This window comes from Neofelis nebulosa, chromosome 12 (genome assembly GCF_028018385.1).
Source record: "Neofelis nebulosa isolate mNeoNeb1 chromosome 12, mNeoNeb1.pri, whole genome shotgun sequence".
In the NCBI taxonomy this organism is placed as follows: domain Eukaryota; kingdom Metazoa; phylum Chordata; class Mammalia; order Carnivora; family Felidae; genus Neofelis; species Neofelis nebulosa.
In genome coordinates this window covers 54,193,693-54,207,759 of record NC_080793.1, presented here as the reverse complement: position 1 = coordinate 54,207,759, position 14,067 = coordinate 54,193,693, and positions in this window count along the sequence as shown.

The following is a 14,067-nucleotide window of genomic DNA, read 5'->3' as shown; positions in this document are numbered from 1 at the left end:
CACAAACCGCAAAATCAGGACCTAAGCTTAAATCAAGAGTCAGACGCCTAACCAACGAAGCCACCCAGGCACCCCAAGTGTATTTTCTGATGGGAGTTGTTCCAATCTCTACAAGTTCTGACTTTTTTTGTTCTTGGTAGAAGGTCATCAGGACGCACAGTGACTGAACAGCAGCATTTAAGATTCTGGAGTTCCGCACTTGTACATTGCAACACGAACAGATGCTAATCTAATTTGGGTAAACATATCCTAACTAAATTAAGAAAATAGATTCCATTTCAACTACAAAGAGACCACAGAACCAGATATTTAGGCATTAGACAAATTATTTGATTTCATGTTATCTATATTTGTTTTTCAGATCTTTCTCGTGATATAAAGGGCCCTGGAGAAATCTGCAAAAATATAAGAACAATATTATTTCCCTTACAGAGCACACAGTCTCCTTCAGGAAAAGAGTATTATGTCTAATGACTCTATGTTTTGAGCTATCATCTGTCTAATCTCATGAAATTCTTAGGGGAGAAGTTCCATGGCCTTGGATACATTATTTAGTTTTACTATTTTCTGAACCCTAGCATGTAGGATTAGTCCTATCTTTCAGGCCTTTTGGAAAGCATAAGATGACAAGTTTGGATATAGAAAAAGGCAGTCCAAAAAAAAAAACCCTTCAGTTTTTAAGTTTTTAAAAAAAATTTTTTAAATGTTTATTTTTGAGAGAGACAGAATGTGAGCAGGGGAGGGGCAGAGAGAGAAGGAAACAGAGAATTCGAAGCAGGCTCCAGGCTCTGAGCTGTCAGCACAGAGCCTGACACGGGGCTCGAACTCACAGACCACGAGATCATGACCTGAGCCGAAGTCGGCTGCTTCACTGACTGAACTACCCAGGTGCCCCCAGTTTTTAAGGTTTTTTAACTCAAATCACAGATATGTTTCCCTCCTTGTTGAATTAAATTATTTAGGTAATTAAAAAAAATTTTTTTTAGTGTTTATTTAATTTTGAGAGAGACAGAGACAGAATATGAGTGGGTTGGGGCAGAGAGAGAGGGAGGCACAGAATCTGAAGCAGGCTCCAGGCTCTGAGCTGTCAGAACAGAGTCTGACGCGGGGCTCGAACTCACGAGCTGTGAGATCATGACCTGAGTCGAAGTTGGACACTCAGCCGACTCAGCCACCCAGGAACCCCTAGGTAATTTTTTGTTGTTGTTCTGGGAAGGGAAATTTGTGGGCTAAAATAAATGCTGGGTGATACCAAGGCTTATCCTGAAAGATGACAGGCTTATCCTGTCAATTAACCAAGATAACATATCTCTGTCCATTCTGTTGCTAGCAGTCAGTTTTTGTGCCACAAATTTAATACCAATTGCAAGGGGCCAACCAATGATATGTTCTTGGTGATAATTACTGTATGGCGTTGCAATATTACATATTACATATGATGGCGTTGCAATATTACATAAGTGTCGCCGGTGTCGAGAAATGATATTTGTAATAAAGAGATAGCTAGGTAGCTCTAAAGTAAAAGATCTTGTGGTGAAGTACAGTAGTGTGCCTTTTGTGTAAGATCTATAAAAGTGAAACAGTCTTGGAATATACTCCATCTCTTTCTGAATCTTCTCCAAGCTCTATTTCTATTGGTTGCAAAGGCTAGCTTCTACAAAAGCTTCCTACAGTGAGTTTGTCAAAATGCAAATTTTGAGAGCACAGCTCTTCACATGCTGCCTTCACTCCAGATACCAGCCACAAATGTGGGGGTCTCCAGGGTGACTCTCTCTTCTGACCAGTTGACTACAAATTGAGAGGGTCCCATGGCCACCTTCAGGTTTGAGAATTTACTAAAGAGACTCACAGAACTCACTAAAATTGTTACACTAATGATTGCAGTTTTATTATAGCAAAAGGCTACAAATGAGAACCAGCCAAAAGAAGAAATGCAGAGGGTGAAGCCTGAGAGAGTTCCAGATATGAAGCTTCCATCATTCTCAGGGATGTGTTGCCCTCCTGGCAACTAAGTGTGAAAATACTCAGAGAACTAACCAGGGAACTTTATCTGACCTTCAGTGTCCAGAATTACTATTGAAGTTTTATGACATAGGCATGATTGATTGAATCATTGCCTGTGTGGTTGAACTCAGTCTCTAGGCTTCCTTTCTTTCCCAGAAGTCAAGATGATGTCACATGACTCAAAACCCTAATGCTGTAAGCACATGGTCGGTCTTTCTGTCATGGCCACCCCCATCTGAGTCACCTCACCGGGGGTCCACCATTACACCTATATCACTCAGGAAATTATAAGGGTTTAGAGATTATCTCCTAGGAATTGAGGCCAAAAGCTAGCCAAATTATTTATTACACAGTCCCCAAGTATTGTTTCTTTGGAGGGGAATATGATAAGGGATTTCTGGCTGCCTGGCCTATTGTGTTACCCTAAAAATTGTCACTCTGTCACTCTGTGTGGCGCTTGGGTGGCTCAGTCAGTTAAGCATCAGACTTCAGCTCAGGTCATGATCTTGAAGTTCATGAGTTCGAGCCCTGCACCAGGCTCTGTGCTGACAGCTCAGAGCTCAGATCCTGGAGCTTACTTTGGATTGTGTGTCTCCTGCTTCCTCTGCCCCCACCCCCACTTGCGCTCTCTCTCAAAAATAAATAAGCATTTACAAAATTAAAAAAAAAATTTTAAAAAGTCACTGTGGTTGAACTCAATTACCCAGGAAATTAATTTATTACAAGGAACCAGTATAAAAGGAAAATGAATGGCACCCTAAGGAAAGCAAATATGAATTCAAAAGTTGATTTGGTTTTGTGTTTTAACCAAATCACAAGGAAAATGTAGCCAAGCGTTAGACTTTTACCAAGAAGCGACTAGGAATGCAAGAAGCATTACTGAGCATAGGGATTTAATAGATATCATAGTTAATTAATAATCCCAAACCTTAAAGCAACCAAGAGGAAATAAAATGGCTTGGTAAATGACAAACACAAGCTTGCTGATGGAAGCAAGGCAGTCTGTACTTCCAGTCATCCAGATTTGATTTCATGAGCCTTCTCTGGAAGTGATGTACTTCATGCAGTCATCTTATCAATCTGAAAGTCTTACGTTGTAGCTGTATCCTCCTGATGTTGTCGTTTCTGGTTAGTACAGTTTTCCAGTAATTTACGGTGACTTAAATTTCTTTAGTAGAGATGTGGTTCTAAGAAATAACACTCTAGATTTTTGCTGTCATGGTTGTTGTTTACAGTAACTGATCAGATCCTTTTCAACAAGCCTCAAAGGCTGTATTTCTCTGAAGTCTCTTCCTCAAGATGAAGTAACGTGGGACTAGAAGGCAGTAGAAGTCTTTCTTGAGGTGTAACAGAAAATTAATATAGAAGGATATAATCAATGATTATCTTTTGAATAGAAACGTATTATGAACAGGAAGGAGACTCCAAGGCTTTTCGATTTGTACCACAAAGTGTATTATGATGGTCCCTGATTGACAAAGGCATGGGAAGTTAATAGCCTCGAAATGAAATCTTTTTGGAGACTATTACTGTAGCAATTCTTGGACATGAACAAAAGTATATTTCTAAGATATGTCAGTCAGTGACCGGTCAGGAGACAGAAACCACATCAGTTTTTTTGAACAGGGAAAATTAATATAAAAAATTATCACTTAAAAAAAAAAGAATTATTAACTAGGAAGGGGTAGAGATAAGAGAAGACTCTAAGGGATCCAGAACAGCAGGTACAAAAATGTAGCTACTACCTCTAGGCTGAAGGAAAAGGAGTGATACGGGAACCTAATGACTAAGGAAAGAGCCTCCTTCCACTCTCCACTCACTCCCCCGAAGGCTGAGATTCAGACCTCTTCAAAGGGGACATGACTACCACTTGCACAGCCACACAAGCTGCTAGGGGTGAAGAAACTTGCTACAGGGGTCTGTAGAGGTGATCTACCATTGCTGGAGAGTACTGGCAGACTGAGTCAGTCTGTAGAAGTATCTAGCTTTTGCCAGAGGATGTAGGTGGGCTGGACCTTGTCAATGGAGCTTTAAGAAGAGAGCACAGGCTGAAGGTACAGCTGGAGTGCCTGTATTGGTTTCCTGTGTTCAAGAATAATAATGGAAGTTGAGAGCCCAAAGGAAAAGTGTCTTCCTGCTGCTGTGGCCATGCAGTGTCACTCCATTGCCCTCTGCTGATCAATCATAACATCTCATCTGCTGGCAAAGGAGAAGTGATTGGAGGGTCCAGTACTGGAATCACAAATCAGGGCAACAAAGTACAGATGTAGAGCACAGCAAAAATATTAAACTGATAACTGGTGCAGAAGAAGTTCACAGTCATTGAAAAATACCAATAATTTTATTTTTATCCTCAATTCCATAAAGAGTTATCATAATAATGTTTTAAGTTAATTAAAATTTGGAGAATATCAAGAAAAGCCTAGTTGTTTCTACTTTCTTGCATAAGTTGAGGGAATGAGCCTTTGCCTTGAATTGGTTGCTATTCCAGCAAACTCAAAGTTTTGATGTACAAGAAAGCTTAACAGTTGTTTTGAATTGGGGTGTGAATATGGAACGAAATCAAGAAGAGTTGTCAGAGGTGATAAGATACAAATGTGAGCCATTTTATTCAAAGACAAGAAATAGTGGTACACATAATAAATAGGAAACACACAACAATAGGTAATAATGTTATTAGGAACTTAACTTTTTTTTTTTTAAACTTCTTATCAAAATGATTCAGAAGCATGCCAAAAATCTAGAGAATTAACTGAATATTTTAGGAATGAAAAATAACTCTTGCTTATCCGAGCCAGAATAGGCTGTTTTACAGAAAAAAAATGCAGATTCTAATTTTACTTTTTGTTTTCCACCCATATAATAATTTAAAGAATACCTAAACCTTCAAATTTGTGTCTTATTACTTTATTTATTTATTTATTTATTTATTTATGTTTTATTTTATTTTTAATGTTTACTTATTTTTGAGAGAGAGAGAGAGAGAGAGCATTAGCAGGGGAGGGGCAGAGAGAGGGAGACAGAGGATCTGAAGCAGATTCTGTGCCTACAGCAGCAAGTCGCATGTGGGGCTTGAACTCATCAACCGCGAGGTCATGACTTGAGCTGAGGCCACCCGCTCAACCACTCAACCCGCTGAGCCACCCATGCGCCCCTAAAGCATTTTTAAAAAGATTTTTGAACTCATGCCAAAAGTTCTTAGTGTCTAGTTTTTCTTATTTAAGGATCATATTGCCTAAACTCACCTCTGTAGTGCCTTACAGTGAAGAAATTAAGGAAGAATCTTTTCTAGAAAGATTTTTAAAGGTGGGTTTTGCTAGCAAGGAACTTACTAGTGTGGCTGGATTGTTGGGCATAGTGTGGAGGAATGTCTTGAGGCAAATTATAAGAAAGCTGTTAGTCCTGATAAATAAACTGTTTAGTTCACAGCATTATCTTCTAGGAATAGGTATTTTCTGGACAAATAGGTGAATTACTTTTGCTTGGTGTAAGTCTTATTTAATATATAAGCAAGAAAGCATGCTTGGTGTCATGAGGGTGTGACATGTGGGCAGGGATTATGTTGGTTTCACTTTTCACCTGTGTCCCCTCACTAAAATGTAAGCTCCATGAGAGCAGAGAGTTTTGGGTATACTGCTTGCTTTTATGTCCCCAGAATCTGCAATATCTAGCAAGTGTTCGATAAATATTTTTAACAAATCTAAATTAATAAGTGCATAGAATAACGAACAAAATTTTGGAAAGTGAGATGATCTAGCAGTTCAAAAATGTACTACAAAGTTACAATACTTAAAACAGTGTCATACTGGAACATAGATCCATTGCACAGAGTAGAAAATTCAGAATATATACATATAGAGATGTACGTACATATTTATCCATCTGTATGTATATGTATAGATAGGTATCTTCCAAACTTTTACTCCACTTTAAGAGACATTTTCTCAAGTATATATTTTTTTTTTTTTTCAATGTTTTTTATTTATTTTTGGGACAGAGAGAGACAGAGCATGAACGGGGGAGGGGCAGAGAGAGAGGGAGACACAGAATCGGAAACAGGCTCCAGGCTCTGGGCCATCAGCCCAGAGCCTGACGCGGGGCTCGAACTCACGGACCGCGAGATCGTGACCTGGCTGAAGTCGGACGCTTAACCGACTGCGCCACCCAGGCGCCCCTCAAGTATATTTTTTAAAAGGGAAGGGATTTATCTCATGGTTGCTTCTGAGCCGACCACTGCTTCTCTGTAAGCCCCCACAACGCTTCTGTGTTCCTTTGGGTGCTCACAACCTGGAATTCATTAACTGCACATTCCTCCTTCATCAGTGCTGACCTCTCCACAAGGGCTTCTTTAGAGAACTAGCAGAGGGTAATAAGGGGCAGGCCTAGCTTTCCTTCATGAACTGGTTCTTACTTCATCAACAACTCCAACTATAGAGTTGTTAATTTCTCCAATGGAGTCATGACAGTTAAAACTATACATTAGGGGCACTTGGCAGGGTGTGCTCATTTGGTAGAGCATGCAACTCCAGATCTCCATGTCATGAGTTCAAGCCCCACATTGGGCATAGAGCTTACTTTATATTATTTATTTTTTATATTTTTTTAATGTTTATTTTTTGAGAGAGAGAGAGAGAGCGCGCAAGCACGAGTGGAGGAGGGGCAGAGAGAGAGGGAGATACAGAATCTGAAGCAGGTTCAAGGCTCTGAGCTGTCAGCACAGAGCCTGACATGGGGCTTGATCCCAGGAACTGGGATATCATGACCTGAGCTCAAGTCAGACGCTTAACTGAGTGAGCCACCCAGGCGCCCCAAGCTTACTTTATTTTTTTAAGTTTATTTATTTATTTTGAGAAACAGCGTGTGTGAGTGGGGGCAGGCAGGGAGCGAGGGAGTCCCAAGCAGGTTCCGCACTATCAGCGCAGGGCCTGATGGGTGGTTTGAAGTCACAAACCTCAAGATCATGACCTGAGCCGAACTCAAAAGTTGGATGCTTAAACAACTGAGCCACCCAGGCACCCCTAAAGCTTACTTTAAATAAAAACCTATACATTAAATGTGAGGTTTCATGAGTTTGGGGACAAAGATGCTCAGTAAGTTATACACTTCTTGGGGGTCCAATATGGACTCACTTGGTTTCTAAATTGTCTCTTTATTCCTCACATCCACCTCTCTTCTGCATAGTGCCTCCTTTTTCCTTTTCGGAAAGCCTAACTTCTAACCACGGAGACTGGTCTCACTGTGGGAGACATTCTCCTCCCCGGAAGTATGGTTCTTTAGATTTGAGTTATTTCATCTAGGACAATAGCTCAGAGCCTCAACAGAGAAATGTAAGGTGAGCTTTGGGAGATGAAATTCTGCCCGGCAGTCGCATACATGCAGGTTGTTAACAAATCTGGACCTCTTTCAGATCTTCCCACCCAAGATAAATGCACATACTCTCTTTACTTCTCTGGAAGTCTATCGTGTGAGTAACTATTAGATTAGAGATATGTACATTCATATCACTTAAGGATAAATAGAGAATGCTTGCCTATATTTGCAAGTAGAAGACAAACACTTTCCTATTACATATAATTTGCAAGAAGACCACTATTCATGGTGAAGTAATTACTTTACATTGTTTTGCATACCAATTTTAGTTGCTTTCTTCCATCATTGCCCTCACTAACCCCCTTCAACATTTCTGCTTTCCAGCTGTGCTTCTTAGATTGGTTGGGAATAATAATAATAAAAAGTCTCAATACTTATCAACATATTTCTTATAGGATGCCACCTCACCTATAAAGACTTGGCTATAGCTTTATAATAATTCTTTGTAAGGTAAAAAAAAAATTCTTTGTAAGGTTATGCCAAATGCTATGGGGATTCATCTTCCCCTTGTGGGCTCTCCTGTGTGAGGGTCTATTTCTCTCTCTTCTCTGCTTCTGCGATCCTGCCCATGAGTAGCTCATGAGTCCATTTAGCTCTCCATCACATCTCTGCCCTTCCTCTCCTCCTGGATGGAGTCTCTTCTCTACATTTACTTGTGGAGTTTATTCTGCCGGTCCTCAGGTCATTTTATGAGTTGTTTATACTGATTTGAGTGTTACATAGTTGCATTCATGGGAGAGGTGAGCGTAGTTCTTCCTACTCCACTATCTTCCTTGAGGACTTCCCTGAGGTCGAAGTTCTTCTTTGTAAAGTGATGAATTGAATTCTTAGGCTTGGCAAATTCTCCGCTCTAATTTCTGTTGGACAATGGTGGTGTAACAGTGGTTTCATGCTTCCTGGAATGTAAGATTAAAATGGCATTTCTAGATGTTACCGAACTTCATTAATGATCAGAGAAATGCAAATTAAAAGAACATTAGAACAATGATGCATCACTTTTGGCCTATCAGATTGGAAAAGTTTCAATACTGCAAAAATATCTAGTGCTGGGGTGCTTGGTGGCTCAGTTGGTTAAGTGTCTGACTTCCTCTCAGGTCACGGTCTCATGGTTTGTGAGTTCGAGCCCCGCATTGGGCTCTGAGCTGACAACTCAGGGCCTGGAGCCTGCTGCAGTTTCTGTGTCTCTCTCTCTCTCTCTCTGCCCCTCCCTGACTCACACTCTGTCTCTCTCTCTCAAAAATAAATAAGCATTAAAAAAAAATGTAGTGGGGCGCCTGGGTGGCTCAGTCGGTTAAGCGTCTGACTTCGGCTCAGGTCACGATCTCGCGGTCCGTGAGTTCAAGCCCCACGTCGGGCTCTGGGCTGACGGCTCAGAGCCTGGAGCCTGCTTCCGATTCTGTGTCTCCCTCTCTCTCTGCCCCTCCCCCGTTCATGCTCTGTCTCTCTCTGTCTCAAAAATAAATAAACTTAAAAAAAAAAATTAAAAAAAAATGTAGTGCTGCCAAGGGCAGAGGGAAGCAGACATTCTCTCACAGTGTTGTTATCTCTTTATTTCTTTCTTTATTATTATTATTATTATTATTATTTTGCCTTTATTTATATTTGAGAGAGACAGAGACAGAGTGCAAGCTGGGGAGGGGCAGAGAGAGAGGGAGACACAGAATCTGAAGCAGGCTCCCGGCTCTGAGCTGTCAGCACAGAGCCCGATGTGGGGCTTGGGCTTGTGAACGGCAAGATCATGACCTGAGGTAAAGTCAGATGCTTAACTAACTGAACTACTCAGGCGCCCCATCTTTTTTTTTTTTTTTTTTTTTTTTTAAGTAATCTCTACACCCAATGTGGGGCTTAAACTCATGACCCATGATCTCTTGATCAGATGCTCCACCAACTGATCCAGCCAGGTGCCCCACCTCAATTTCTTAAGTGACAATGTATTATTGGGACAAATGATAAAGGTATTTGCATTTTTGAAAAAAAAGAGGATAAATGTGAAACCACTTAGCATAGTGCTTGACACATATATTTAATAAAAAATGTGTTGGAATTCAAATCTTTTATATTAACCTATATATCTTAAAACTTAAAAAAATTAAAAAAAAATATTTTTTTCAACGTTTTTTATTTATTTTTGGGACAGAGAGAGACAGAGCATGAACGGGGGAGGGGCAGAGAGAGAGGGAGACACAGAATCGGAAACGGGCTCCAGGCTCCGAGCCATCAGCCCAGAGCCCGACGCGGGGCTCGAACTCACGGACCGCGAGATCGTGACCTGGCTGAAGTCGGACGCTTAACCGACGGCGCCACCCAGGCGCCCCTTAAAAAATTTTTTTAATTCCAGTATAGTTAACATACAGTGTTATATTAGTTTCAGGTTTACAATATAGTGATTCAACAATTCTATATATAACTCAGTGCTCGTTGTGGAAGTGTGCTCTTAATCACCCCCCACCTATTTCACCTATCCCCCCACCCACCTCCTGTCTGGTAACCATCAGTTTGTTCTCTATGGTTTAGAGTCTTCTTTCTGGTTTGTTTCTTTTTTTTTCTTTGCTTATTTGTTTTGTTTCTTAAATTCTACGTATGAATGAAATCATACAGTATTTGTCTCTCTCTGACTTATTTCGCTTAGCATTATACTTTCTAGACCCATCCATGTTTTTGCAAATGGCAAGATTTCATTCTTTCTTTTTCTGGATGAGTAATATTCCATTGTATATATACCACACCATCTTTATCCATTCTATGAACATCTGGGATGCTTCCATAATTTGGCTATTGTAAATAGTGCTGCAATAAACATATATCTTTTCGAGTTTGCATTTTTGTACGCTTTGGATAAATACCAGTAGTCTAATTACTGGTAATATGGTAGTTCTAGTTTTAGTTTTTTGAGTAAGCTCCATACTGTTTTCCACAGTGGCTACACCAGTTTGCATTTCTACATACAGGGCATGAGGTTTCCTTTTTCTCCACATCCTTGCCAACACTTGTTGTTTCTTGTGTTTTTGATTTTAGTCATTCTGACAGGTGTGATTTAGATTCACATTTCCCTGATGATTAGTAATGTTGAGCATCTTTTCATGTGTCTGTTGGCCATCTGTATGTCTTTGGAGAAATGTCTGTTCAAATCTTTTGCTCATTTTTTTAGTTGGATTATTTTTTTGGTGTTGAGTTGTATACATTCTTTATATATTTTGGATACTAACCCTTTCTCGAATGTGCCGTTTGCAAATATTTTCTCCCATTCCGTAGGTTTGTCTTTTAGTTGATTATTTCCTTTGCTGTGCAGAAGTTTTTTATTTTGATATAATCCCAATAGTTTATTTTTTTGTTTGTTTCCCTTGCTTCAGGAAACGTATCTAGAAAAATGTTGCTACAGCTGATGTCAGAGAAATTACCGTCTGTGATTTCATCTAGAATTTTTGTGGTTTTAGGTTTCACATTTAGGTCCTTAATCCCTTTTGAGTTTATTTTTGTGTATGGCATAAGAACATGGTCCAATTTCATTCTTTTGCATGCAGCTGTCCAGTTTTCCTGGGACTATTTGTTGAAGAGACTTTTTCCCATTGTGTAGTCCTACATCATTTGTTGAAGATTAATTGACCATATAATCATTCTTAAAACTTTTAGGGGTGCCTGGGTGGCTCAGTCGATTAAGCAACTGGCTCTCGATCTTGCCTCAGGTCATGATCTCACAGTTCATGGGATCGAGCTCTGCATCAGGCTATGTGCTGACAGTGTGGAGTCTGCTTGGAATTCTCTCTCTCTCTCTCTCTCTCTGCCCCTCCCCACTCAAAATAACTTAAAAAATTAAAAAAATGTAGTTTAAAAATTTTAAAAAATTTTTACTATAAGTCCTTGTCTATGTCTTACTACATTTATTCCCCCAATGTTTTGTGTTTTCCATTGCTATGTGAATGAAAGGGAGGATTTATTGTTTAAAAGGAGAAAGCAAGGCTGGAAAGGCAGGTAGGGACAAGACTAGGCGCCCTTGATTGATGAGGGAGGGGGAAGAGTTAAGTTTGGGTTTTTTTTTTTTTTTTTTTAATGTTTATTTTATTTTTGAGACAGAGAGAGACAGAGCATGAATGAGGGAGGGCCAGAAAGAGGGAGACACAGAATCTGAAGCAGGCTCCGGTCTCTGAGCTGTCAGCACAGAGCCCGACGCGGGGCTCGAACTCACGAACTGTGAGATCATGACCTGAGCCAAAGTCGGCCGCTTAACCGACTGAGCCACCCAGGTGCCCCAAGTTTGGGTTTTATGCAGTAAGGACTGAGGAGCCATTAAAAGAATTGATTGATAGGGTAACATAATCTGAGTTACAATGTGATAATTATATATGTAACTCTTATTTTCCACCAATGAACTTTTGTTCAAAACAAGTCCTCCCAATTTTCTCCTTTCCTCTATAAAAGGAGGCTCTCTTCCTTTTGTTCACTGGACTTGCCTATGGTTCACCATAGTTGGCATTTTCCAAGTTGCAATTCTTCTGCTATTTCTGAATAAACTCATTTGCTGCTTGATAACCTCTGTTGTTTAATTTTTAAGGTTGACAGTGCTTTGGAAGGGCCATTTCTGTTGTAGCACACAGAATGGGGACTGAAGGAACAAAGGACCAGAGCCACTGAGAGAAACAATTATGGTGAGGTCTTGTAGTTCTGAGAATTGATACCAAAGCAGCATAATAATCAAGCACCTGGTGTTTGAACCTTCTGAGGGAGGTTATTGAAGGGTCAAAAGGATGCGGTTCATCTGGTGCTTAAAAAACCCTGGGGCTCACATGCATAAAATCAGCTCATAACACTCCCCTAGTGTCAGAAAGGTACACATGTGCCCTTAGGCCTGCTTTTGATTTTTTTTTTTAAGTTTTTGATCTTCTTCTCATATTTACCAGCTTAAAAATGCTGTAGGTGGTGAGTTGTCAACTTATAAAAATGTTGAGAATTTGCACAGAAAGGTGGGGAGAGTGACTTACATTAGGGCCACAGCACAGGTTCTGATCGCAAGTGTCTGAATATGAAGCAGTAAAGAAACGCATACATGAAGATGTTTAGTAGTAGGTATAGAAACAAGACAGGAGAGTTAAAGGAAGTAGGATTTAGTGATTCTTAGATGTAGGAATTGGGAGCTTGAAAAAGAAGAAAGATTCTTTGAGTTTTTTTCTTTTTCTTTTTCTTTTTTAAGTTTATTTATTTATTTTGAGAGAGCAAGTGAGAGAGAGGGAGAGAGAGAATACCAAGCAAGCTCAGCACTGTTAGTGTGGAGCTTGATGGGGCACTCAATCCCATGATCCGTGAGATCATGATCTGAGCTGAAATCAAGAGTTGGACGCTTAACTGACTGAGCCACCTCAGTGCCCCCTGAGTTTTTTTCACTGGGGTGTCTAAGAGACAAGTTAAAAAGATTTTTTTTAAACATTTATTTAGTTTTGAGAGAGAGAGACAGACAGACAGACAGACAGAATGTAAGCAAGGGAGGGACAGAGAGAGACGGAGACACAGAATCTGAAGCAGGCCCCAGGCTCTGAGTTGTCAGCTCAGAGCCTGATGTGGGGCTTGAACTCAGAGTGAGATCATGACCTGAGCCCAAGTTGAACGCTCAACCAACTGAATCACCCAGGCATCCCAGAGATTAGTTTTATAAATAGGTAGAGGAGCGGTTTTGGGGGGGGCGCTCCATGAGGAATTTAAGAAAGATCGTGTTTAGATATGTTGAATTCAATATTTCCAGATATTATTCAGATGAGAGCTAAAAATTCACAACCACAGGGGTGCCTGGGTGGCTCAGTCAGTTGAGCATCCAACTCTTGATTTTGGCTCAGGACACGATGTCATGGTCATGAGATGGAGCCCTGAGTCAGGCTCCACTCTGAACATGGAGCCTGCTTAAGACTCTCGGTCTCCCTTGCCCTCTGCCCTTTCCCTGCTCATACTCTCATGTACTCTCTCTCTCTCTCTTTCTCTCAAAACAAAACGAAATCACAACCACAGCTGAGTTTATGATATTATATGTCACATGGACACAGGGATGGATGACATCACCGAGGACACTTATGTGGTGATATGTGAAAGTTGAGGGCAGAAACTAAGAAACTATCACCTTGAGGGGCAAGAAGGAGATAACAGTTCTCCGAGCAGCAAGCAATAAAAAGGTCAGAGAGTCGGAGAAACCAAGAGTCTTACCTATGCTGGAGAAAAATCAGAGGAGGATCAAAGTGTCAGTGAATTCAAGGGGTCTGGGATTTAGCAATGAGGTCATTATTGACTTTGGAAGCTGTTTTGGTGGGGTGATGGGGATGAATTGAATATTACCTTGAAAGTAAAAAGAACAAGGTGATTATTGGGACTTTTAAGGCTAAAAGGGGAGTGAATTTGAGAACATCCTTATGTACAGCTTTTTGCAAGTAACCTTAGGCAAACAGAAACAGCAGAGAATTAACCTTGTAACTATTAGAAAAACATAGGAAACGTCCAAATATTTTAAAACAGTCTGATTGTGTAATTATTATAACTTTTCTGCTCAACACCTTTTGTTAGTTTCATTGCTTGATAAAGTAAGTATAGTAGTAGTCCTCCCTTGTCTGTGGGGGATATGTTCCAAGACCCCCAATGGATGCCTGAGACTGGAGATAGTACTGAATCCTAGATACTCTATGTTTTTTTTTTTTTTTTTTTAATTTTATTTTTTAAAAT